Source organism: Bombyx mori, chromosome 2 (assembly GCF_030269925.1).
Source record: "Bombyx mori chromosome 2, ASM3026992v2".
In the NCBI taxonomy this organism is placed as follows: domain Eukaryota; kingdom Metazoa; phylum Arthropoda; class Insecta; order Lepidoptera; family Bombycidae; genus Bombyx; species Bombyx mori.
The window spans coordinates 1222644-1248462 of NC_085108.1; the positions used below are offsets into that span (position 1 = coordinate 1222644).

General features: G+C 42.1%; 1 protein-coding gene and 1 long non-coding RNA gene across 3 annotated transcripts in view; one reads left to right on the plus strand and one right to left on the minus strand.

Moving 5' to 3' along the window:
* The window catches only part of LOC101745325 (R3H domain-containing protein 2), a 71882-nt gene that overhangs the window by 43837 nt on the left and 2226 nt on the right, over window positions 1–25819 (minus strand). The gene's annotated exons all lie outside the window — the stretch shown is intronic.
* Window positions 14195–17665, plus strand: LOC134200200 (uncharacterized). Its single transcript, XR_009975012.1, has 3 exons — window positions 14195–14672; window positions 15266–15453; window positions 15788–17665. It is a non-coding gene; the product is annotated as an uncharacterized LOC134200200 (long non-coding RNA).

Here is a 25819-nt window from a genome sequence, read left to right on the forward strand (position 1 = left end):
AAATTAAATGAACAAAACCACTTTTACGGTTTAATCTCGTGGTTTTTATTGCCATTTAACCCTATGACGTCCAGGGTTCACACGTATTGGACATATCGTTTAGTCTTAGGACCGCAAATGGTTAAAAATTGTCCCTAGATTTCGAACCTTAGTCGTCCGTCGACCACGAAAGCTGTAAGTATACGAATGTCGTAAATAATATCTTCTTTTTCCTAGCGCTTTCCCGGTCTTGTGCCCGATTCCGCTTTCCTACTTAAGCTCTTGTCCACTTTGCCCAGTCATCGGCATTCTTCTGGGTGAGGTTATTCTGCTCCATATGACGAACTTACTTTTTAATTAACCTCGTAAATACTGCCAATGTTTCTTATCCGCAGAGGGTAAACACACTCGGATGAACAAATATATATATTTTGTGAAAGTTGATATGAAAATCTGTGTGTACCTACGAACCCAAAAAAAACGTGTAGACCGCGTCGCGATGCGAACACACGCTGCGGCAACGGATGTGATTAGTGAGTCGACACGCGTGACCCAGTGTCATACCGGTGCGGGGTTCGCATCCAAGGTCGGGGTTGACTCATTCGCGGACGCGACCTCACTCGCAAACGTCGGAAGACCGTGATCTTGAATTGTGGTGATGGATTAGAAAAAAGAAAAACAAGATATAAAACTTGAAATTGAGCTTATGGTCCAAATTTTATGGCGATATATGGACTTATCAAGACTCTAGTAGTTAGAGCACTCTGCAAGAGTGACGTGGAACAGTTTTATCCTCCCTTCTCGATTAATTAAAACATGGTGCGAGTGGATTAATTATTCACATTGTCTGTGATAGACTGGGTCCCTCAATTTTCCCCACAACAAAGAGCGTACTGTGAACCTGCAAATGCTGGCAACACCTTCCGGCCTAGTTTTTTTAATTGCTTAGATGGTGGATGAACTCATGGCTCACCTGATATTAAGTGGTTACCGGAGCCCATAGATATCTACAACGTAAATTCCGCCACTCACCTTGAGATATGAGTTCTAAGGTCTCAGTTTTTACAGTACAATGGCTGCCCCACCCTTCATCTGGAAACGCGTTACTGCTTCACGGCAGAAATACGCAAGGTGGTGGCACCCACCCGTGCCGACTCACAAGACGTCCTACCACCAGTAAAGAAGTAATTTGAAGAACTAGGCGAAATAGTGCGAAGGACTCTTACCACAGAGTCTGAACGACACATCGACATATGACCGCTGCTTTTACAGTGCGATCACGACAGCAACCAACTTCGAAGAGTGAACAAGAATATTTTCAAAATCCTTTAGTGGCGTTATTTCGAATTGCCGGCAGTCATGATTATATGAAAGGGCCTGTTAAGGCCTACTGGTAAAAGAGCTTTTTGATTAAGTTGTTGATGTCCATACGTGATAATAATTAGGCGAAACATAAACTACACATAATCTATATATTAATACGTGAAGCAAAAACTTTGTATCCCTTTTTACGAAAATTGCGTGGACGGAGGAGTTTGAAATTTTCCACACTTATAGAGAACATAGAGAAGAAGTACACAATGCTAATATTTTTTAAAAAGAATGCATATAAGATACATTAAATCAATAAAGAAAACATTACACACACTACATACCATGTATTTGACGCACACACGCATGCATACTATTTATTGTCTTTTGTTCTTGGCGTCTGTTGTCAAATTGAGAATAGATTAAATATTGTTTGTCTTTGTTAATATTTTATAGTGTAGTCTTGGCGAAATTTTTTATTATAGAAGTATAACATACAATCATAATAGTGTGCAAACTTACAATTCCTATTAATTATAGTCGAATTTCGACTACTGCGGGACCTCTAGTTACAATAAACATGTTAAAAGATAATTTTGATGAGGGATGATTTACTGGTTGAGCGGTTAAGCCCGTATTAAAAAAAGTACGAAGGTAAAATCGGGGGGTGAATCATCCCCTACGTGCAGTATACACAGACGAAACTAATCTCTATTTTATGGGCGATACGATTTATGATGTAATAACAGACGGCTTTCGTTAGTCGAGTCAGTTGCGAGGCTATCAATTTGGAAAAACGGTTTAAGGATAATTGAAGCGGTATTGAATATTGAATGTTTAAGGGACGCCATTCAGAATAATTTGAGAAATATGATAATTTGTTGGGGTTTTACAGGTTTTTTAATAGATGAGCCTTTCTCGTTTACAAATACGCATCTTCATAGAAAAATAATGTTTATTTATTTATTTAGACACACCAAAAGCAATACACACAAAACATTCAAGCTAAAAATTTACATATATAAAATTAAGTACTGGTATGTAAGCCAGTTACAGGCATGTACAGCAATCTCTTATAACACAAACTATGACATGTTACAGCTATTTTACAAACAGCGGACAAAATAGGCTAAATTTAAATGTTAACATTACGACAAAAAAAAAAAATTGAAAATAACATGAAAACAAGAGTTAAGTACTTCTCAGTCTCATCAATTATATCATCTCTCACCAATTTTCGAGGTGGGTGGCGCATTTACGTTGTAGAGGTCTATGGGCTCCAGTAACCACTTAACACCAGGTGGGCTGTGAGCTTGTCCACCCATCTAAGCAATAAAAAAAAAAAAAAACAAAGGAACTTGGATACTAGTTTGTTTTTGAGACCAGGACACGTGTCGATAAAAATGTTCTACAACTCACTACTATAAATACAACCTTCCATATTTATCTTCGAACTATTTAACAACTACCCTACACAGTCATACGCTGTAATACTATCAAAGTACTCTGCGGCTTTGTACGGATCTGGGGCACTCTTCGTAAAAACCAAACACAGATCGTAACCGAGAATCCTTTACAATAACAATACAGGTGCTTTACTGGTGGTAGGAGCTCTTGTGAGTCCGCGCGGGTAGGTACCACCACCCTGCCTATTTCTGCCGTGAAGCAGTAATGCGTTTCGGTTTGAAGAGTGGGGCAGCTGTTGTAATTATACTGAGACCTTAGAACTTATATCTCAAGGTGGGTGGGGCATTTACGTTGTAGATGTCTATGAGTTCCAGTAACCACTTAACACCAGGTGGGCTGTGAGCTCTTCCAGCCATCAAAGCAATAAATAAATAAAAACTTTGCAGTTTGCGAAAGATCGCGGGACCCGTCACAAACAACAAATTGGTAGTCGACTGGCTTAGACAATTACCGCCCTCTACTTCCCAACGTTTTATCTGATCAATACTTCGCTTCGCTTCTGCATTGAAGTTCACAGATTACTCACGTGAATTCGTAAGGCTTCGACCGATTTCCGGGAATTAACAGGAGGGGCTTTATATTTAAGATTTCCCAATTTAGTGCGTTCTTGCTGCAAACAAATTTAAAAGTAGCAAAGCGTTGGTTTTTTATTCGATAAAATACTTTAGGTTCGAGTAGATATTCTACCTAGTCAGGCCATAAATTCTGTCACATGTTTAATGTAAAATAATTGAAACAAGTTTATTCATTATGTAACCATTCATATACCAAAATGAACTTAACAAAACATAGATTCTTATGACACTAAAGTTTATTCAAAATGACCTCCGTGATTTTGAATACAGGCCTTCAATCTGCGCGGCCAGTCGTCTATCGCAGCACGAACGAGGTCCATGTCAATGTCGGCGGCTGCCTTAATCAAGGATGTCTTGAGTGACTCCAAATTGGGATGAGGCTTTGAGCACGCCTTTTCCTCCAAGTGTTGCCATATCTTGTAATCTAACGGATTCAAATCTGGACTGGAGGAGGGCCAGTCTTCGTGCCGGATGAAGTCGATTTCACGCGCCGCCAGCCAGTCTTGTGTGCTCTTCGCTCTATGAGCTGGCGCCGAATCTTGTTGGAATACCCAGTGCCTGTTATTGAACATGGTATGAGAAACAGGTTCCACAAGGTTCGTCAGGACTGTATTTTGATACACAACTGCATTCGTTTTTACACCTTTCTCACAAAAATGTACCTCTGTTACCCCAATAAGAAACTCCCAACCATACCATGAGCGAGGATGGAAAATGACCTCGTTGGACACGCGGAATACGGTTGCTCGCTTCTTCACTACTGTGTGCGTACACCTTATCATTTTGTTTGTTGTAGCTCTCTTCTACGGTAAAAATTTTTTCATCCGAAAAAAGAATTTCCCGATATTTTTTTCCCGCGTACCGCTTCAACAAAGCGCGGCATCTCTTCAGTCTCAGGTCCATTAGACGAGCATTCAAACGATGTCCTGTTTTTCTTCGATATGCCCGAAGCCCTAAGTCTTCATTTAACACCCTTTTCACCGTGGTTCTGCTTAACCCCATCTGAAGGGCCAACAGTTTCTGCTTACGTTTGGGATTTCTTTGAATTCGCGCCTTCACAGCTTTTATCATTGCTGGAGTCCTAACAGACCGAGGGCGACCACTTCTTGACCTGTCTTCTTGACCACTTCTTGACACTAGAGTCTTCATTGTATCGTTTGATGGTACGATAAACGAATCTTTTGGTTATATTCAAATTTTTCAGTATGTTAAAAATTTGAATTGGCGCGTAACCGCAACGATGCAACGCAATAACTGCAACACGGTCTTTTTTAAGCGTCCACTCCATATTTAAAAATGAGTAAAATTCTAAAAGTATACATTTTTATTTTCATGAACAATTCGAAATTCGCATTCAATAAACTTTTTTGTGGCCAGCATTCTAAAAGAAAAGTGTTTACTGTGTGACAATACTTATGACCTGACTAGTTATTTCCATTTCGTTCTAGATTCGTATCACAGCTGACGATTTTTTTTTTTTTTTTTTTTTTTTATTGCTTACTTGTGCGGACGAACTCAAAGCCCACCTGGTGTTAAATGGTTACCGGAACCCATAGCCATCTAGAGCGTCAATGCCGAAACGCATTACTGCTGCACGGCAGAAATAGGCAGAGTGGTGGTACCTACCCGTGCGGACTCACAAGACGTCCTACCACCAGTAATTACGCAAATTATAATGTGCGGGTTTGATTTTTATTACACGATGTTATTCCTTCACCGTGAAAGTCAATCGTGAACATTTGTTAAGTATGTATTTCATTAGAAAAATTGGTACCCGCCTGGGATTCGAACACCGGTGTATCGCTCAACACGAATGCACCGGACGTCTTATCCTTTAAGCCACGACGAAGCTATAGAAGTTATAGATTGGTTACGCTGATGCGAAATAAAATCATGCCCCTTGCTGATTGCATGGCCAAACAAGATGATAATTCTTAAGGGTATGATGACAGATGAATTTCTTCAATAGAGCAGTTTTTCTAGCAGTCAACGAACATTATGATGACGAAGTCTTTTATCATTAAATTAGAGTCTAATTATATTCAAATGCCTTTTCTAATAACAATACCCGCCTATTCCATGGAATTTGATAATCTATATGTCGTGGTTAACGACTTTTAGTAATATTAAGACGTTGTTTTGACTATTATTTTAAATGATGAAATGTTGTTTTGATAAATATCACAAAATGTAGGGTAGACTCCGTAACGCCACAGTATAAAATGGCGGGACCTGGGTAACCGTACTCGTCGAACTCGACAAAGAGTTCGCCGTGCAACCTAACCCATGAATCAGCTCGCTGAGTTTCTCGCCGGATCTTCTCAGCGAGTCGCGATTCCGATCCGGTAGTAGATTCATTCGCGAAGCAGCTACTCTTGAGCTGTTAGGTCTCCTTCGGAGGCGCTCGGCTAGCTGTTAGCAAATCCCACCCCTCCTGGCTGAGCCTTTGCTCGCCCACCTGTCCTGGTGAAACTGGAAAGGCCTTCGGGCCACCAGTAATCCTTCAATCATAAAAAAAAAAAAAAAAAAGAGTCGTGGCATTCCGTGTCAGACAGTCATTCAGTCCGTATCAGACGGTCCGTCCGTCTCAGTCAGTGAGTCTCTGGCAGTCAGTCAGTCAGTCAGTCGGTCTGTCGGTATGTGGAACGAAACTGTCGGTTTATCCTGTCATTGTGAAAGTTGTGTGTGTTGAATTTCAATAATTATTATTCAAAAGGTTTTATTGACTTTTTATAAACTGAGTTCAACCAAACACGAGTGATGACGGAAACTATCGCTTTGCCATCCCTGGCGCCGCACCGACACATATATATATATACACGCGAGCAAAAGTTTGGAATCACTTACTTGAAATAGGTTCCGCGCGATCTTGCTTACTAAATAATTTTTTTATTTTTATAAAAATGAAAAATCATTTTAAAGGTTCAATTGTCAACTTTAAATTGATACCAAATTCATTCAAATCGAGTCAGTAGTTAAGGAGCTATCTCGGATTAAGTGAAGGAGGTAGGTAAACAAGGAAATATGAAAAAATAATGAATGAGTAGAACAACAAAAATTAATAAATAAAATTTTTATTTAGCCTTAAAATTAAGTGTCAGTACTTTGTGTTCCCTCCCCTCGCCCTAATAACCTCTTGAAGACGATTCTTCATAGACCTGGTCAGCTTTTGAATTGATTCTTGTGGGATACCTTCCCAGTCCGCAATCAACGCCGATTTCAGCTCATTTAGACATGAAGGAGCAGGAGTTCTGGAACGAACTTTTCTCTTCAGTTCATTATACACATGCTCAATAGGGTTGAAGTCAGGACTGAGCACAGGCCAGTCCAATGTGGCGATACCGACTTCTTCGAGGTATTTAGTTGTTACACGGGCAGTGTAACAACGAGCGTTATCGTCCATAAGGAGGAAGTCATCACCGGTATATCCTGCATAGGGAACGACAAGTTCCAGCAGAATATCGGAAATGTATCGGTTCGAAGTTAGACCGCCTCCTCGTCCCCCGCCAGGCACGAAAACAAGCTCGGTTTTACCATCGAAGGAAATGCCGGCCCACATCATACAAGAGCCGCCCCCATAAGCCACTGTTTCAGTGAAACAGCACTGCTCAAATCGCTCCCCAGGCTGCCTGTAGACCCGACCTCTTCGGTCGCTACCGTGCAAACACATCCTGCTCTCGTCGGAGAACAGGACTTGCCTCCATTGCTCAACTTCTCAATTAAGATGAGTGCGAGCAAATTGAAGGCGTGCTTGTCGGTGAGCTGCCGCGAGTTTCGGGCCTGTGACAGGCCTTTTTGGAGTCAGATTCGCTTGCTTTAGTCGTCGACAAAGTGTCCACTCGCTGGCTGCTACCCCACGAATATCTCGGAGCTCCTATTGGACGTCAACACCAGATAAATGCCGATTTCGGAGAGAGGTCGACACGATAAAACGGTCATCCCTCTCCGATGTGCACCGTTGCCGTCCAGATCTTGATCTCGGGATAAAGCTACCAGTCTTCCAAAAGCGCTTGCAAACTTTTGAAACACAGGACTGGCTTATGTGGAGCCGACGAGCGACAACTCCCTGGCTGAGCTCTTCTTGCAATAGGGCTACGATTTGTGCTGCTTCTGTAGGTGTTATCTCCATTGTCGTACAAGGTAAAGGGTCAAAAGTAGCGAAGATGTGTACCAGTCAACGTGGGAAAGTCGATTGATAAAGAAAATCCGATAACAAGTGTTTTTATAGGGGTCAATAGGTCGCAACTCGTGACGTATGAAACAATTGAAATACCTCTTTTTCGTTATTCCTTCACTTAATACGGGATAGCTTCATAAATACTGGCTTGATTTTAATGAATTTGTTATAAGTTTAAAGTTAAGAGTTGAACCTTTAAAATGATCTCATTTTTATGATTATCAAAAAAATATTCAGTACACAAGATCGCGCGGAACCAATTTCAAATAAGTGATTCCAAACTTTTGCTCGCGAGTGTATATAAAAATGAATTGCTGTTCGTTAGTCTCGCTAAAACTCGAGAACGGCTGGACCGATTTGGCTAATTTTGGTCTTGAATTATTTGTGGAAGTCCAGAGAAGGTTTAAAAGGTAGATTAATATGAAAATGCTCGGAATTAAATAAAAATAACAATTTTGTTTTTTCTTTGATGTGTCCCCCGTCGGACGGATTCGTTTTGTTTGTTTTAAGTTTGTTTTATACAAAAGTTTAGGTATTTTATTTATCGATTGAGGCAGTACCAAGTCTGCCGGGTCAGCTAGTTTAAAATGAAATCACTATTAATATTTGCGCGAAACACATTCCTACATCGTTCTAATGTACACACGGATTTCCGTTTTCTTGAACGAGAGAATGCAATTAGTAAATTGGGACGTGCGCAATTACATACATATGATATACATATCGACGCTTGAAAGGCAAGCGTGACTAAGCGACAATGCGTGAACTTTACAGTAGACTAATTTAAAGTTGAAATACCTGAAAACAAAATTTATTTTAACGAATCTAGCTGTAGTAGAATCTAGCTAGTAGCTGTAGGATTGAAATGAATTTAATAGACCTAGAAATATATTTTTTTGAACATCGAATATGGTTATTGCCTATCATTTATGTACAAAGCAGTTATTGTCGCTTAGTCATGTTTGCCTTTCAAGCGTCGATATGATCTAACAGTTGTTATTCGAAAGCATATCCCGTTTATTACAAACTAGCGACCCGCCCTCGCTTCGCTTCGGAAACATTAAAACACATATGAAACCAAAAAAATAAAATAAAAAAAATTATAAAAAAAGTAGCCTATGTTCATCAGGGACAACGTCGGCTTCTAATGGAAAAAGAATTTTTCAAATCGGTCCAGTAGTTTCGGAGCCTATTCGAAACAAACAAACAAACAAATCTTTCCTCTTTATAATATTAGTATAGATAGATTCATCTTTGAAGAAGAGATTATAAAAGGGGTCAAGTTGGGCAGTCGGGTGCCGGGTGCGAGAGACGCCCAGTACTTGACTGTCGGTTCGGTGGTGAGGCGGTGCAAGGTGGTCCCTGTGCGCCGCCCACGGTGTGTCTTCTGAGACGACCTCCTTTGGGAGTTTCCGGGGGATGAAATCCCGTCCTATCATCGGAACGGGTACCGGTACCGTAGGTTTCGTCTGGCTGGTGTGGTGGAGCTCGATAGGGTGTAGTCGGTTCTGCGGTGCGGATGTCTAGGGCGCCTTTTACATGGCGAAGTCTCCTATGAGGAATTGGAGAAAGAGGACCTCGGTCTTCCTCTTCTTCTCTAGAGGCGCCGGAGTCTAACATAACCCGGTCTGTTACCCCGGTCGACTGGGTATCGGTAAGCGGATTCCTCAGCGTACAAAAAAGGTCAATTCGCAAATTGGGTCACATGCAAACAAAGAGCAAACAAGCCTGTTCATCATACGACTCTTTGCCCGATGTGGGAATCGAAACCACGAATCTTGGTCCAGCAATCAGAGCCGCGAACTACTGCACCACGGAGTCATACTAAAAGAGATTATACGATGCACATTTGAAGCGTATGTAAGAGACCCAGTGAACTATCGGGTGACGGGACTGCCTATGCTGAAGTCAAATTTGGACCCACTGAGTTTCTCGGCGGATCTTCTCAGTGGGTCGCGATTCCGATCCGGTGGTAGATTCTGCGAAGTACTGCTCTTGCTAGGGCTAGTGTTAGCAAATTGTCTCAGGATGAGCCCGTGAACTAGCCTACCCATCCGAGCGTAGCTGAAATAGCCTCTTAGGCTACCAGCGAATAGGTAGAAATAAAGCACACACACACGCTTGTTTGTGGCTGATACAAATCCAGATTTAGGGCTTTAAGCGTGACTTCTCAAAACCACGGAGGACATGCCGCAACCCTTTGAAAGTTCGAAATCATTTTTAGCTTTCGGGGTGCAAATATAGCATGTAAGATGACCGTTAGCCTAAATTTAGCCGGGAATACGAACCGGTTTAATCTTAACGATATTTCGTTACTGGTCAATCTAGATTTTTTTTAATGATAAGTATACGAACTAAGGCCTTGGAATTCTTCGTGGATGTGGTAAATTTGTCTTCGGCTATAAGGCGTCCGATGCTAAAATCTAGACTTCCAAAGCTACTCCGCGCGTCCACGAAAACGTCTTCGGTATACGGCCAATACGATCATGACCAGAGAAGTTATTAAAAGGCCCTAAAGATTCCCAACATCATGCTGTATGCCCTAACTATTGTTTATCACCTCTGAACTTGCCAATTTCGGTCCTATACCCGATCAGACCGTTTTACTACCAAACCAAGTTTATCCGGAAGACCAACTCTTCAAGTATGCCTTTGAACTCGGTACATAAACACTTTTTTAGAAAAGAAATATGATATGCTTTTCCAAACGTATGCAACTTTATTTATTTACTTATTGTTTGGATGGTTGGACGAGCCCACAGCCCACCTGGTGTAAAGTGGTTACTGGAGCCCATAGACATCTACAACGTAAATGCGCCACCCATCTTGAGATATAAGTTCTAAGATCTCAATATAGTTACAACGGCTGCCCCACCCTTCAAACCGAAACGCATTACTGCTTGACGGCAGAAAGAGACAAATGGTGGTGGTACCTACCCGCGCGGACTCACAAGAGGTCCTACCACCAGTAGTAAAGGATTATGATTTATTCAGCATTCAAATGCTTAATGTGGTAGCACCGAAAATCACTTTAAGCTTTTGTTGTTGTGTCTTGGAATACTTAATAATTAAGCTCGCAGACGAGGAGCTTAATAGTTGTTGTCATGTCGCCGTCGCATAGGAACGTAGCGTATTTAAGGAATGTCACGGCCATCTCCAAATTGGAGGTAGCATACCAAACAACCTGTCAAAACACTTGGATGGGACAACACTAGGCGGAATGCCACATCAAATTTTGGTATGGTTTTCCACAATCCATTTTCAGGTCACCCAATGTATTGACCAACCGTGCCCTTTAGGGGGTTAAAAATAAAAATTGACCCTCGCCCTTTATAAGTTTGATGTGTATCGGACGTTGCATCACGCTAGGGTATTTAAAGGACGGACAGAAACAAGTTTTGTGAATATCTTATTATTTTCCTAACCAAAATAACTAATTACCTCTCTCTCCAATTACTATTGGAATCACTGCCACGGTTTTACCAATTCCTGCTGCGATCCAACACTCATTTCGATCTGAAGGATATTAGTTAGCCGAAATCATTTTTTTTATTATTGCTTAGATGGGTGGACGAGCTCACAGCCCACCTGGTGTTAAGTGGTTACTGGAGCCGATACACATCTACAACGTAAATGCGCCACCCACCTTGGGATATAAGTTCTAAGATCTCAGTATAGTTACAACGGCTGTCCCGCCCTTCAAACCGAAACGCATTATTACTGCTTCACGACAGAAATAGGCAGGGCGGTGGTACCTTACCGTACGAACTCACAAGAGATCTTACCACCAGTAAGCATATTGGCATATTGAGCACGTACCGAGCTGAACCAGTGGCTATTTAAAAACCAAAGACTCGAGACATATTTCCTATATACGTTAACAATAAGACCTCTGCAGCTTTGATGACATAAAGCCGGCCAGAAAATGCAACCCCCTAATAAAAATTCCCAATACCTAATCGACGAAGCTCCGGTTTAATCGGTTTTGGCACCGAACTCTGTGCTGTACGTGAATGGACCTACGCTTATTTATAGAGCGGAGGGAATGCGAGTCGTGACGTCACGGCGGTTTTCAGACGCGATTTTGAACCGTCAATCATCAGCGTGTACAAACAAAAAAATCTCGAATACGGAAAAACAAAACATGAACTTCCAATAAGTAAGTTGACATTGCGGGAAACACCCGACATAGTTGACATATACCTTGATAGGTATCTTTTCTTGTTTTAACAGAGTTAGGGGACTGACAGTCTTTTCACCCTTATCTATCTATATATATTAATACGTGAAGCCAAAACTTTATATCCCTTTTTACGAAAATTGCGCGGACGGAGGAGTATGAAATTTTCCACACTTATAGAGAATATAGGGAAGAAGGGCACAATGCTAATATTTTTTTAAAATAATGCATAAGTGTATTTGACGCACACACGCATGCATACTATTTAATGTCAAACTTTTGTTCTTGACGTCTGTTGTCAAATTGAGAATAGAATATGGTTTGTCTTTGTTAATATTTCTTATAGTGTAGTCTTGGCGAAATTCGTGAGTATAGAAGTATAAAATACAATCAAAATAGTGTACAAACTTTCAATTCCAATTAATTATAGTCTAACTTCGACTACTGCGGGACCTCTAGTATATTTTATCTCTTAAAGGTATAGTACAAATAAAAATTAACATTAAAATTTTTCATTTGTTAGCCTTTGAAAGAGCTGAAGTCTGTATTAGGTTCAAAGACCCGTGGGGCCAGTCCCTGGCCGTGGGGGTAGCGAAGTTGCTGCAACGGCCGCAACGCACCATCGCGGTCAGGGTCATCCGTGGTTATCGCACCATCTCTTTTGAGGCGGCGTGTGTACTGGCTGGGACGCCGCCTTGGGTCCTGGAGGCGGAGGCGCTCGCCGCTGACTATCAGTGGCGGGCTAACCTTCGTGCCCGGGGCGTGGCGCGTCCCAGCCCCAGTGTGGTCAGAGCGCGGAGGGCCCAATCTCGGCGGTCCGTGCTGGAGTCATGGTCCAGGCGGCTGGCCGATCCTTCGGCTGGTCGTAGGACCGTCGAGGCGATTCGCCCGATTCTTGTGGATTGGGTGAATCGTGACAGAGGACGCCTCACTTTCCGGCTCACGCAGGTGCTCACTGGGCATGGTTGCTTCGGTGAGTTCCTGCACCGGATCGGAGCCGAGCCGACGGCAGAGTGTTACCATTGTGGTTGCGACTTGGACACGGCGGAGCACACGCTCGTCGCCTGCCCCGCATGGGAGGGGTGGCGCCGTGTCCTCGTCGCAAAAATAGGAAACGACTTGTCGTTGCCGAGTGTTGTGGCATCGATGCTCGGCGACGACGAGTCGTGGAAGGCGATGCTCGACTTCTGCGAGTGCACCATCTCGCAGAAGGAGGCGGCGGGGCGCGTGAGAGACGCACAAGCCCGCCGCCGTCGAGCGGGGGCCAGGGAGGCGGATCTCGCCCTAGCCCTGGCCCTCTAAGTGTTTCGGGTCCCCCTCATATGTCGGTCTGGGGCCCGGCGAAGGGGGCCTAAGAAGACGACGTGCAAGCTGCTCTGCACGCGTTTTACGCAAGAGCATCCGGGTGATGGAAGGCCGGCTATCCTCGACCCACGCTGGTTCTGACCCAGCGGGGTATTTCGTAGGATAACCAATTCAAACCGGCGCCATCTAGGCGGGCTTCAGACAGCCTGCCGACCGAGAGGGCTGGTGGTCGTGGCGCTGACGATCGCTGGCCCGGCGTCCCGAGGGGGAGGGTGATGGGAGAGATGTGCTCCGCACTAAACGCTTCACTCTCCTCCCCTTGCCTTTTCATGAGTTCTGTCTCATGCGAGGGTTGGACGTTGGTTGTTGAGCGACAGGAGGTTTTAGTCGGTTCGACTCCGACATGCCCCACCCTCCATAAAAAAGACCTGTATTACGGATTTTCAGACTCCCTCCTTCTTAGGATAGATTTGACTAGGTTATGTCGTGAGCAGATGTCGGGGGCTAGTGCTTAGAGTAAAAAGTAGCCTAATGCGCTTTTCCCTTACAATTTATGGTCTTATGGTGACCTGGCTCACAATATTCACCATTCTCATCAGATTTTTAGTCGCCGATGTTAACAGTGAACCAACTCTACGTCACGCAACAGTATTGTATGAGCACATTGTTGGTATATTTCTGTATGCACATAAGGATTAAAGTCCTATTTCTAAACTGGGGCTCTGACGCTGAACTTACCGTCATGATTGAGCGCCTATATCAAAACATTAAAAAAAAAAGTATGTATGAGTTGTTGTGTAGTGTAATTATAATAAAATATTATAAAATAAATACATGTGAGTCACCCACAAGCAAGATCTGCTTGTCTTGCTTGTGGGTGACTCACAGCAAGACTTTCGCAGCAAATCAATCAGGGCGTCCATGAGATTCGTTAATTTGATTCTAGCTAAGGTTTAGCCCCACGTTTCAAGAAGATAATCATCATACCGTGGTGTATGTGGAAACGATAATATCAAATCCGTGAACGGACTTGGAGGTACTTCATATATGACGTTAAAATTTTTTTTTTTTGTTGCTTCATTGGGTGGACGAGCTCACAGCCCACGTGGCGTTGAGTGGTTACTGCAGCGCACAGACATATACAAAAGGAAATGTGCCACCCACCTTGAGAATAAGTTCTAAGGTCTCAATATAGTTACAACGGCTGCCCCATCCTTCAAACCGAAACGCATTACTGCTTCACGTCAGAAATTTAAAAATGCGGGAAGAAAGTTTAGGAAAGAAAGGGTTAGGTCTTATTTGGGTTAGATCGACTAGAAACTGATATTTACACACGAGCGAAATGAATTTTCAATGTCACCCACAAAGGTCTTGTACTGTCTACAGCGAAACGATAAAAAAAGCAAAGGTCATTTTTGTGAATTTGCGAAAACTGATAAGAATTCATTTACAATTATCTCCTTAACAGACGGCATGTTTTCGGCCGAACTATTTAAGTTATTTGAATAAATAAATTCTGATGAAAAATGAATACCAAAGACTGAATTCTCTCACTACTGAACTAAACATAGGAAGATATAAAGGATAATTGAAGACATGCGTGGATTAGGTTTTTTGAAGTGAAAACTTCTTTAGAATCGTTGTGATTTCAAACCGGATGCAACGGAAAAAACGACAGGTAAGAGACACAAATACAAAAATGTGTAGGATGAAGCCAGCAAAGAATGAGACAGAAATATACATACTATTTAATACAGCTCCATCTGTGAGATTTTTAATACTAACGTGTGTATGAAAGCTCTTGTAGTGAATTTCAATTTAGGATTATACGTGAAATTAAAATATCAATTCACAGAGGGCGCTACCTTACAATTATTTACTAATGACAAAATTTTACATATTCTTAAGACGTTTAGGATAATTGTATTTTAATTTTGGAAGGTTTCACTTCTTCTTCTTCTCAGTCGTTCACTCCTGGCGGAGTGGTCGTGGTTACGTAAGTCTTAATATTTGGTTGCGGCTTTTGAGAGGCTTCTCCATCTCTCTCTATTTGTGGCGGTACGTGTACACTCAGTAAGGGAACACTTCGTAGAAAACTTAACCAAGTCTGTCCACCTTGTGGGTGATCGGCCGCGAAAGCGTTGACCGTCTACTCTTCCTTGAACCACTAAACGTTCCAATGATCTTTCATTACGGTTTCACTTCTACCACGTGTGAATTGCACACATTTTGTTTTTTTTATGATTGAAACATTACTGGTAACCTTTCCAGTTTCAACAGGACAGGTGGGCGAGCAAAGGCTCAGCCAGGAGAGGTGGGGTTTGCTAACAGCTGCCCGAGCGCCTCCGAAGGGGACCTAACAACTCAAGAGCGATTGCTTCGCGAATGAATCTACTACCGGATCGGAATCGCGACCCGCTGAGAAGATCCGGCGAGAAACTCAGCGGGCCGATGCATGGGTTAGTGGTATGAAAGTGTTATGTGCCTACAAACCATATTAGACCATAAAACCTTTTTTTTAGATATTGCATGTGATGAAGGCGTTATGTACGAAGGAGTACAAGTAACAAAAGTTTGATGCCCGTTTTCTCAAAATTAACAAATCGTATCATATCCCCTTCATCCACTCATGACTTCAATTCATAGACCTTAGGTTACCACTACACTACTGAGCTGGCGCTATGACCCCGAAGTGGGTCTTGGCCTCCGACAATAAGCTTTGCCATTCATCCCGGCGCTGCGCAACACCTTGCCAGTCCGACACTTGGAGCTCCCGTAAATTTCCTTCCACAGCGTCACACCAGTGGTACTTGGGCCTCCCTACGGGGCGGCGTCCCTCCGGTACACCCGTGTACACCCGTTTCACAGCCCGATCCTTCTCCATACGTACTACAAGTCCGAGCCATCCGAGCCTCCGTGTCTTCATCTCCCCTTCAGGTTACCAGGTTATGTAAAAAAAAATTGGCTCTTTGCGGAGCAGAACAGAAGTTGGTAGTACAAATTTTCGGTATCACATTAGCGTCAAGCAAAAAGACAATACAGTCAAACCTGGAGCACAATCTCATCCTCGCTTAAGAGGTTTCTCACTAACCCGAGTTTCTCGCTAATGCACGCTCTGAATTTCATTTCGCGATTTTCCGGATTCAAACGCATTCCGTGTTTTAAATTTATCACTTAATGACGGTACTTTAATTTTCCGTTTTGACCTGATGCAGAACAGAACTTTCCTTCGGAATTGATTAACGATAAACTGAGTGAGTCCAACAAACAGGACGGTACACAGGCACACGTGTCCATTCGAAAAGAATGCGATAAAATAACAACGTTATTTAGTTCCACGAAATAGAATAGGTTCAATATTGACGAGAAAACAATACAAAAACAATATTAGGAAGTTCCACGAGAGTTAAGAATGAGTCATAAAACAGCAGATGTTAAATTTGTAATTTGTTTTGTCATTTGTTCCTCCTAAATAATATAAATAAATAAAGCTCGACTGTCGCTTATAGAGGTATAGATAAGTAGCAGTCTCACTTACGGAGGGGTCCATGAGGGAAAAACGACTCTCTTACCAAGGTTTCTGTTTCTCGCTAATAGAGGTTTTGGGAGCTTAAATGACGGGTTCTGGCTCTTACTCTTTTTTTATTATTTTTTTATTGCTTAGATGGGTGGACGAGCTCACAGCCCACCTGGTGTTAAGTGGTTACTGGAGCCCATAGACATCTATAACGTAAATGCGCCACCCACCTATCTCACTTATAGAGTTTTCTCACTTATTCAGTTCTCACTTACCCAGGTTTGACTGTACACCAAAAAAATTGTGGCGTGCAGCGATAATTCATAACATGAAAAAAAAGGTATACGCGTGAAGTTCGCGTCGCATTAGTCAAAATATAATAACATCGTTACATCACAGAGGAAAGTTGGAACGTCGCTGCGGTCAATGTCGGATGTCGAGTAGTGATTGACTTCACAATATATTATAAAGAGCGTATGGTTTCCATCGATAAATTACTATCACCTGATATTTTTATCGAGGGCAAAAGATCTCGCGGACTATCTCCAACACGATGGGCCGACCTCATAAAATCTGTTACTCACTCCAACATAAATGTTTGCTCTCACTCTGCGAAACATCGTGCCACATGGCGTCGCATCGCGAGAGCATCGGTGTCGCAGAATCCGACTGATGCCTGACCACGACCACTCTGTCAAGAGTGTACGAATAGGAAGAAGAAGATATTTTTATTGCACCGATAGACGTAAGCACGAATTCAGCCAATCTAAATAAGCATCTAAATAAAACATTTTACGAGCTCCCCTCCACGGTGTTTCCCGAGCGCTATGACATGTCCTTCTTTAAAAGAGGCTTGTGGAGAGTATTAAGCGGTAGGCAGCGTCTTGGCTCTGCCCCTGGCATTGCTGAAGTCCATGGGCGACGGTAACCACTCACCATCAGGTGGCCCGTTTGCTCGTCTGCTTACAAGGGCAATAAAAAAAAACAAATTCAAAATCTGAGAGATAAGGAAATTAGATGCTAGATTGGGAGGGCAATTTCGAAAAGTGACCATTTCGCGGAAAAGAGATAGAGCATAACTTAGAAATGCACATATTTCAGAACTAATAATAAATAATAATAATAAATAATAAATAAATAAATATTTATTAACAGTCACGCCACATTAACTGGTCCCGTGATAAGTTCGTAAAGAACTTGTGTTACAGGTACCAGATAACGGATATAAATATAAGATTTTTATTATACACATACACATATTTAATATACACCCATAATCCTGGAAAAGACATTTATATTTATCATACAAATATCTTCCCTTGGCGGGATTCGAACCCGCGACCCCCTTGTGTAGTGACCATGTCACTTACCACTACACCAGACGGCCGACTAATGCTAGTCGGATTGAAATATTTCTTCAAGCAGTCAATGCAGACGTGACTAAATCCATTTGACTGCATATAGAAAAAAGCAGTACCGAATTGAAACGATCGTATATGTCTCAAAAGAATACGAAAAGAAGAATATCTAAAACTGTATTCTTTTTGAATTTATGTTGAGTGGATACTTGCGAAGGATACTTGAATACTTTGGCCACATCGCAAGGAAAGACAGTGACAACTTGGAGAAATTGGTGGTCACTGGAAAGGTCGAGGGCAAGCGACCAAGAGGCAGGAACCCGACCCGTTGGACGGACCAGATTCGTGCAACCCTGGATACCACAGTGCACGATGCTCTGCACTCAGCTGCAGATAGGAACAGATGGCGGTGCACTATAAAAAACAAACTGTTTCAAGGCCATGACCACGACCCTCAGTAATGAGGAAACCGACGCAAGGAGGAGGAGGATACAGGAGACATCAACGAGGTAAATTCCTCCATACTTTAATTCTGATCTCGGTATACTACAACGGCTCCCTGCACCCTTCAAACCGAAGCACGTCTGCTTCACGGCAGACATAGGCGCGGGGTGGTGGTACCTACCTCGACCGTACCAAATGAAAAATGAATTGCTGTTCGTTAGTCTCGCTAAAACTCGAGAACGGCTGGACCGAATTGGCTAATTTTGGTCTTCAATTATTTGTGGAAGTCCAGAGAAGGTTTAAGAGGTAGATAAATATGAAAATGCTCGGAATTAAATGAAAATAAAAATTTTGTTTTTCTTTTGATATGTCCCCAGGATTCCTCTTGTTTGTTTTAAGTTTATTTTATACAAAAGTTTAGGTCTTTTATTTGTCGATTGAGGCACTACGAAGTCTGCCGGGTCAGCTAGTAGTTTATAAGTCTTTAACATTTCCACTTCTATACTAGACGCCACTGCGCTTTATTTTCCGAATTAAATTAAATTTATTTTTATACAAAACCATAATTCACGAAAGCACGTAGGTAGCCGTTACATCTGTTTTACGTCCGGTCGATAAAAATAGCCGCCGTGTTTACACCTGTGCGAGAAGCATCGATATATTATAATTAGTTATCGACATCGGCGCGTCACTAGAGCGTTACACGAGCGAAACGCGGCGAAACATGACAGTCGTTAGTATAACGTTTTTTTTATTGCTTAGATGGGTGGACGAGCTCACAGCCCACCTGGTGTTAAGTGGTTACTGGAGCCCATAGACATCTACAACGTAAATGCGCCACCCATCTTGAGATATAAGTTCTAAGATCTCAGTATAGTTACAACGGCTGCCCCACCCTTCAAACCGAAACGCATTACTGCTTCACGGCAGAAATAGGCGGGGTGGTGGTACATACCCGTGCGGACTCACAAGAGGTTCTACCACCAGTGTGTATAAAGTCACAATTTTGACATATTTTGACAACCCTAAGAGGAAATGGTCCTATTTTGCGTACCTTTGCGTACCGTTTCCCCCACCTATTCGCTGGTAGCCTAAGGGGGTACACCAGTTACGCTACAGCTAGTAGATTGGCAGTCGTGGTGCTGCCGCTTTTTACCCCCCACCTATTCGCTGTGATGTACTAAAGAAGATAAGACAGTTAAAATGGCGATGGACAGGACATATGACAAGGGAAAGCAGAATGAAATGGACTAAAATTATAACAGAATGGCAGCCACGTGATGGCAAAAGAAAAAGAGATAGGCAAGCTAGAAGATGGACAGATGATATAAAGATGATTGGAGGGACAATCTGGTCCAGAAAAGCTAGCAATAGAGAAGAATGGAAGCAGCTGGAAGAGGCCTATGTGTCACAGGACACGCTGATTACTGAACCGGGAAACCCGATGTATTAGATTAGATTTAAGTTAAAACAATTTGCCACTATGTGTAAATATCATTGTTTAGTATCAGCAATAAAGGCTTACTATATTCGCTGGTAACATAAGCTTAAGCAAAGCCTACACCAGCTACGCTACAGCTAGTAGATGGACTCACGGGGTTCAATCAGTTTGAGAATGCTGGCCATAGTGAGAGCAGGGCTTCGCTGAATCTACCACCGGATCGAAATCGCAACTTACTGAAAAGATTCGGCGAGAAACTTACTAGGTTGGGGTCTCAGGGCAATTATGGGCCAAAACAAGGATGAAATAACATCTATCAACATATCTTCATCAAATCAAAAAAAAAATTATTCAAAATAAATGAAAGTACATACTTGTTGAACATCAAAAAGAACTACCGCCAATTCACAAAAACTAGCCTCCGTCCTGAGAAGAACTGGCAAGAAACTCGGCGGGCATGTCTTTTTTTTTTAAATATTACATTTTTTTTAAATATTCATTTTTACAAGGAGTATTATAACGTAACAATTATTGCAATATTGAAATGCCCCAAGCGAGCAACTCAACATCAATCATGCATTACAGTTTGAAGCCAAACCATTTCTCCCTTTATGTGGCACGTATTCAGGTTCTGATGTCTTAAAATCTCCGACAACCGCATCTAGTTATAGCTAGCTAGTTTCTGTACAAAAAAAAAAACGAATCTAGCTATTTTTAAGTTTCATTTAATCATATCTAAACGCATGGCGCAGTGATCTGTTGTTACCCGGACGCGCCAAGTTCATGTTTTATGCCCAATTTTACAATAGGTACATCTGGCGGATGATTCTCGCTACATTCCCGTCTTAATGACATACGAATATATATATTTTTATGTTCCGTTGCTGTATACATATCGACGCTTGAAAGGCAAACATGACTAAGCGACAATAACTGCTTTGTACATAAATGATAGGCAATGACCATATTCTATGCGTAAAAAATATATATTCCTAGGTCTATTAAAATCATTTCAATCCTACAGCTACTAGCTAGATTCTACTACAGCTAGATTCGTTAAAATAAATTTTGTTTTCAGGTATTTCAACTTTAAATTAGTCTACTGTAAAGTTCACGCATTGTCGCTTAGTCACGTTTGCCTTTCAAGCGTCGATATCCAGTTTCATTAACACAGGAATAGTGTTCGTCTATATGATGGGTCTGTTCAGGGGCTTGTGTAGAAACGCCCTCATCTATTGCGTTAGAGATGTTACGATTTTTTTATTGTTTTACCCAGTGTTGGCTGACGAGCATACGTGGACACCTGATGGTGACTGGTTACCGTCGCCCATGGACTTCAACAATGGCAGGCAAAAGCAGCCTACGAGCGGTCAGGTATCCCAAGCCTGCCGCAAAGCAATCTCGCGTTCCGATACCCTCAGACACAGCCCACTGAGTTTCTCGCCGGATCTTCTCAGTGGGTCGCGTTTCCGATCCGGTGGTAGATTCCGCGAAGCACGGCTCTTGCTAGGGTTTGTGTTAGCAACGTCGTCAGGTTTGAGCCCAGTGAGCTCACCTACTAGTTAAGGTTCCGCTGAAATAGCCTCTCAAGGCTATCAGCTTAGGTAGGAAAAACAAACAAAAAAACCGTTCCGATTTTTAAGGACGACGCAGCCTTATTAGAGCTTGATACTTTATCGCCAAGTCGCTCAAGAGCTTACGACATTACGATGCTAAAACAAGCTTTAGACGCTACAGTCACGGAAAGCGTTACCAAAGACACGCGCTCAAGAATCCTCCAAGTCACGAGTCATTTCTTTCGAAATACCTAAAGGAATATTTGAATTGAAAAAAATATATATATATACGAAAAAAATCTCGACTTTTTAAAAGTTGTTCTCAAAGCTACTTTATACGTGATCTCGTATTGTTAACGAAACACCAAAGTTCCTTTTAAGGTTTCAGAAATTCTTTGTTAAAGTCTCCGGAACTTTGAAACATTTTTTTCCAAGCCGGTTCGTATTTAACTCTTTTAAAAGAAGGACTTTAGGAGCGCTTTTTCTTTGGTTATTTTAGGTAATTAAAAGAATTTTTTTATAAGCGAAACACCTCTCTCGGCTTCAATACAAGCTTTTTTAACGTGAGGTCGAAACCTAAAGATGTATTAAGCCGATTTCAGACTACCCTATAATATAATGCATATAGTATGAAGTGACGACCACGACCACTCTGCCAAGAGTGCATGCGACTGAGAAGAATATATTTATTTATTCCATTCAATTCAAAAGTCACGCTTACAGTTTGCACCAAAACGCCTGACTCGTTAACACAAAAAACATTATTAAAATTATTAAGCACTATTATTATGCTGAAAATAACATTATTTTGGAAAAAAGTAGTCCCCAACTATCGGCAAATACGTCAGCATCCCGGATTTCGGACAGAAATTCGTTTAATAGCACAATGGCCCTGGCCGTTGGACAGTTCCTAGCTCTACGGGTCCTCAGCCCCGTCAACGCCGCATAGCACAACAATATCGCGCACCATACATTGTCATGGACACGTTCACACTACTGTACTATATATTATTGGCTAAGTATAGGCTGCTATACTATATGGCGCTATAGTATAGCGTAGTCTGAAAGCAGCTGTAACGATTGACCAGACTACCAGCTGTAATTACGTAAATGTGGGTAGATATATCCTACAAATTTCCGTGTTTGTGCATCGCTGAAAAGGTTGAGAGCCGTCGTGCTATGCAATAGTATAATAATATCTCACCAGAAATACAAACACCAATAATTAATTAACTACGGTGTTTTACCGGTATTCCTAGATTTTGGAAGACCTTCGTGGGAATTTGTTAGATTCTAAACTGAAAAATTTTAGTACCTTTCAGAGGATTCGAGTTGCCCGCTGATTTTCTCCCCGGATATTCGCAGCGGGTCGCGACTCCGATCCGGTAGTAGATTCATTCGCGAAGCAGTTACTCTCGAGTTTGTTAGGTTTCCTTTGGAGGCGCTCGGGTAGCTGTTAGCAAATCCCACCCCTCCTGGCTGGGCCTTTGCTCGCCTACCTGTCCTGGTGAAAATAGAAAGGCCTCCGGGCCACCAGGAATCCCGTAATCCCTCAATCATAAAAAAAGATTTGAATCCAGGTGCGGTCGTATTGCAGCTCGAGGCGAATACGCCGAACGTTTTTATTGCTAGGCGACGGACAGCCAAAGCGATGTTGAGCGGAAACTATTGACTGCAACGGTGAGGCAACTGCATACCTTCAGACATACTATCGGGCCATTGAGAGGGCGGGACAGGGTTAACGCAGAGCATCCATCCCGCCGTCCCCCAGACGCCGAAGAGGCTATTCCAGCTAGAGAAACATCACGTCCGACTGGTTCTATGGCGTTTATTAATGACTAGATTTGTTTTTTTTATGATTGAAGGATTACTGGTGGCCTTTCCAGTTTCACCAGGACAGGCGGGCGAGCAAAGGCCCGGCCAGGAGGGGTGGGAATTGCTAACAGCTGCCCGAGCGCCTCCGAAGGAGACCTAACGACTCAAGAGCAGCTGCTTCGCGAATGAATCTACTACCGGATCGGAATCGCGACCCGCTGAGAAGAACCGGCGAGAAACTAAGCGGGCTCATGCATGGGAATTTCGCATTAGTAATAAATAATAATAAATTAGTACACTATAGATACTAATAACCGATTTTTTTTTTAAATAGGTCGTTTAAAAAGCTTTTTATATCCCGGGCAGTATATTTATTTACACGAAGCACATGAAAGAGTGCATTACACAATGACGTAAGTTGATTAAATGATAGATAGCACTCATGTGTCCATGTCAATACAGTGTATTAAAATTATCTAGAGGTCCCGCAGTAGTCGAAATTCGACTATAATTAATTGGAATTGTAAGTTTGTACACTATTATGATTGTATTTTATACTTCTATAATCACAAATTTCGCCAAGACTACACTATAAAAAATATTAACAAAGACAAACAATATTTAATCTATTCTCAATTTGACAACAGACGTCAAGAACAAAAGTTTGACAATAAATAGTATGCATGCGTGTGTGCGTCAAATACATGATATGTAGTGTGTGTAATGGTTTTTTTATTGATTCAATGTATCCTTTATGCATTATTTTTAAAAAATATCAGCATTGTGCACTTCTTCTCTATATTCTCTATAAGTGTGGAAAATTTCACACTCCTCCGTCCGCGCAATTTTCGTAAAAAGGGATACAAAGATTTTGCTTCACGTATTAATATATAGATACTTCATTCCGATCTACCCACATTACATACTTATTTATTTCACTAGAAATTGACCATTAAATATTCGTGTATACAATGAACCGCCTAGGAAACCATTAAACTTGATTTTTAATTTATTTTATTGTATAGATGGGTGGACGAGCTCACGGCCCACCTGGTATTAAGTGGTTACCGAAGCCCATTGGCATCTACAACGTAAATGCCGGCAACCTCCTAGAGATATGAGTTCTAACGGCGTGGACACATGTATACGGTGCGGCACCGGCTACCGTTGAGATGGCGCGGCACGGTGAAGTGTACGGTGCACCGCACCGGCACATGGCAGTAACCATAGTTTCCAATACAGTTTCTGTCTTAGCATGGATCGCGCTTCATATTTCCTCTTAAAATGACCTCCGTCATGGTTCATTATAGAAGGTATGGGTTCAGCCAATATTTTCTCTGATTATGTTTTTTTTTTCATTCGTCGTATTAGCAACAGGAGCAGAATAATACGTCACGTGATTATCTCGTGATATCCACGCCCTTAGGTCTCAGTATAGTTACAACGGCTGCCCCGCCCTTCAAACCGAAACGCCGAATGCTTCACGGCAGAAATAGGCAGGATGGTGGTACCTACCCGCGCGGACTCACCAGACGTACAACCACCAGTAATTATTAATATTAATAATTTGTACACAATAAAATTGAACAGAACATGTTGTTGAATGCTTTTACGGCTTAAACACAAATTTATAATTATCAATAATTTTATTATATTTTTTTTTATTGCTTAGATGAGTGGACGAGCTCACAGCCCACCTGGTGTTAAGTGGTTACTGGAGCCCATAGACATCTACAACGTAAATGCGCCACCCACCTTCTAAGGTCTCAGTATAGTTACAACGGCTACCCCACCCTTCGAACCGAAACGCATTACTGCTTCACGGCGTAAATAGGCAGGGTGGTGGTACCTACCCGCGCGGACTCACAAGAGGTCCTACCATCAGTAATTACGCAAATTATAATTTTGCGGGTTTGATTTTTATTGCACGATGTTATTCCTTCACCGTGGAAGTGAATCGTCAACCATTTGTTAAGTATGTATTTCATTAGAAAAATTGGTACCCGCCTGCGGGATTCGAACACCGGTGCATCGCTTCAACACGAATACACCGGACGTCTTATCCGTTAGGCCACGACGGCTTCTTCAACTAACGCAGCAGGCATGTATTTTTTTTAATATTAGATTATTATTTTTTAAACATAATAGTATGATGTTGAATGGGCCTGACTAGATATAACAGTTTTATTTGTATGTATGTTTGTTTGTTTTGTTATATGTCTGTTTCAGCATTACACAAAGATTACTAATTCAGTTCTCATGAATCTCTGATGTTTTTAAATTCAGTATTAATCTTAGAGATTGGTCAAAAATTTAATTTTTTTCATAATATTCTTGAACCTGAACTATGGCGATCATTTTGAGTATGTTCATTACACGTCCTTACGGATCCATCAGATCCAATAACTCTTGCATTAGATACCTTCAGCTCTAACACTAGGAGCAGGCTGAGGAACCCCGGTAACCGTACTCGTCGAACTCGACAAAGAGTTCGCCGTGCAACCTAACCCATGAATCAGCTCGCTGAGTTTCTCGCCGGATCTTCTCAGCGGGTCGCGATTCCGATCCGGTAGTAGATTCATTCGCGAAGCAGCTGCTCTTGAGCTGTTAGGTTTCCTTCGGAGGCGCTCGGGTAGCTGTTAGCAAATCCCACCCCTCCTGGCTGAGCCTTTGCTCGCCCACCTGTCCTGGTGA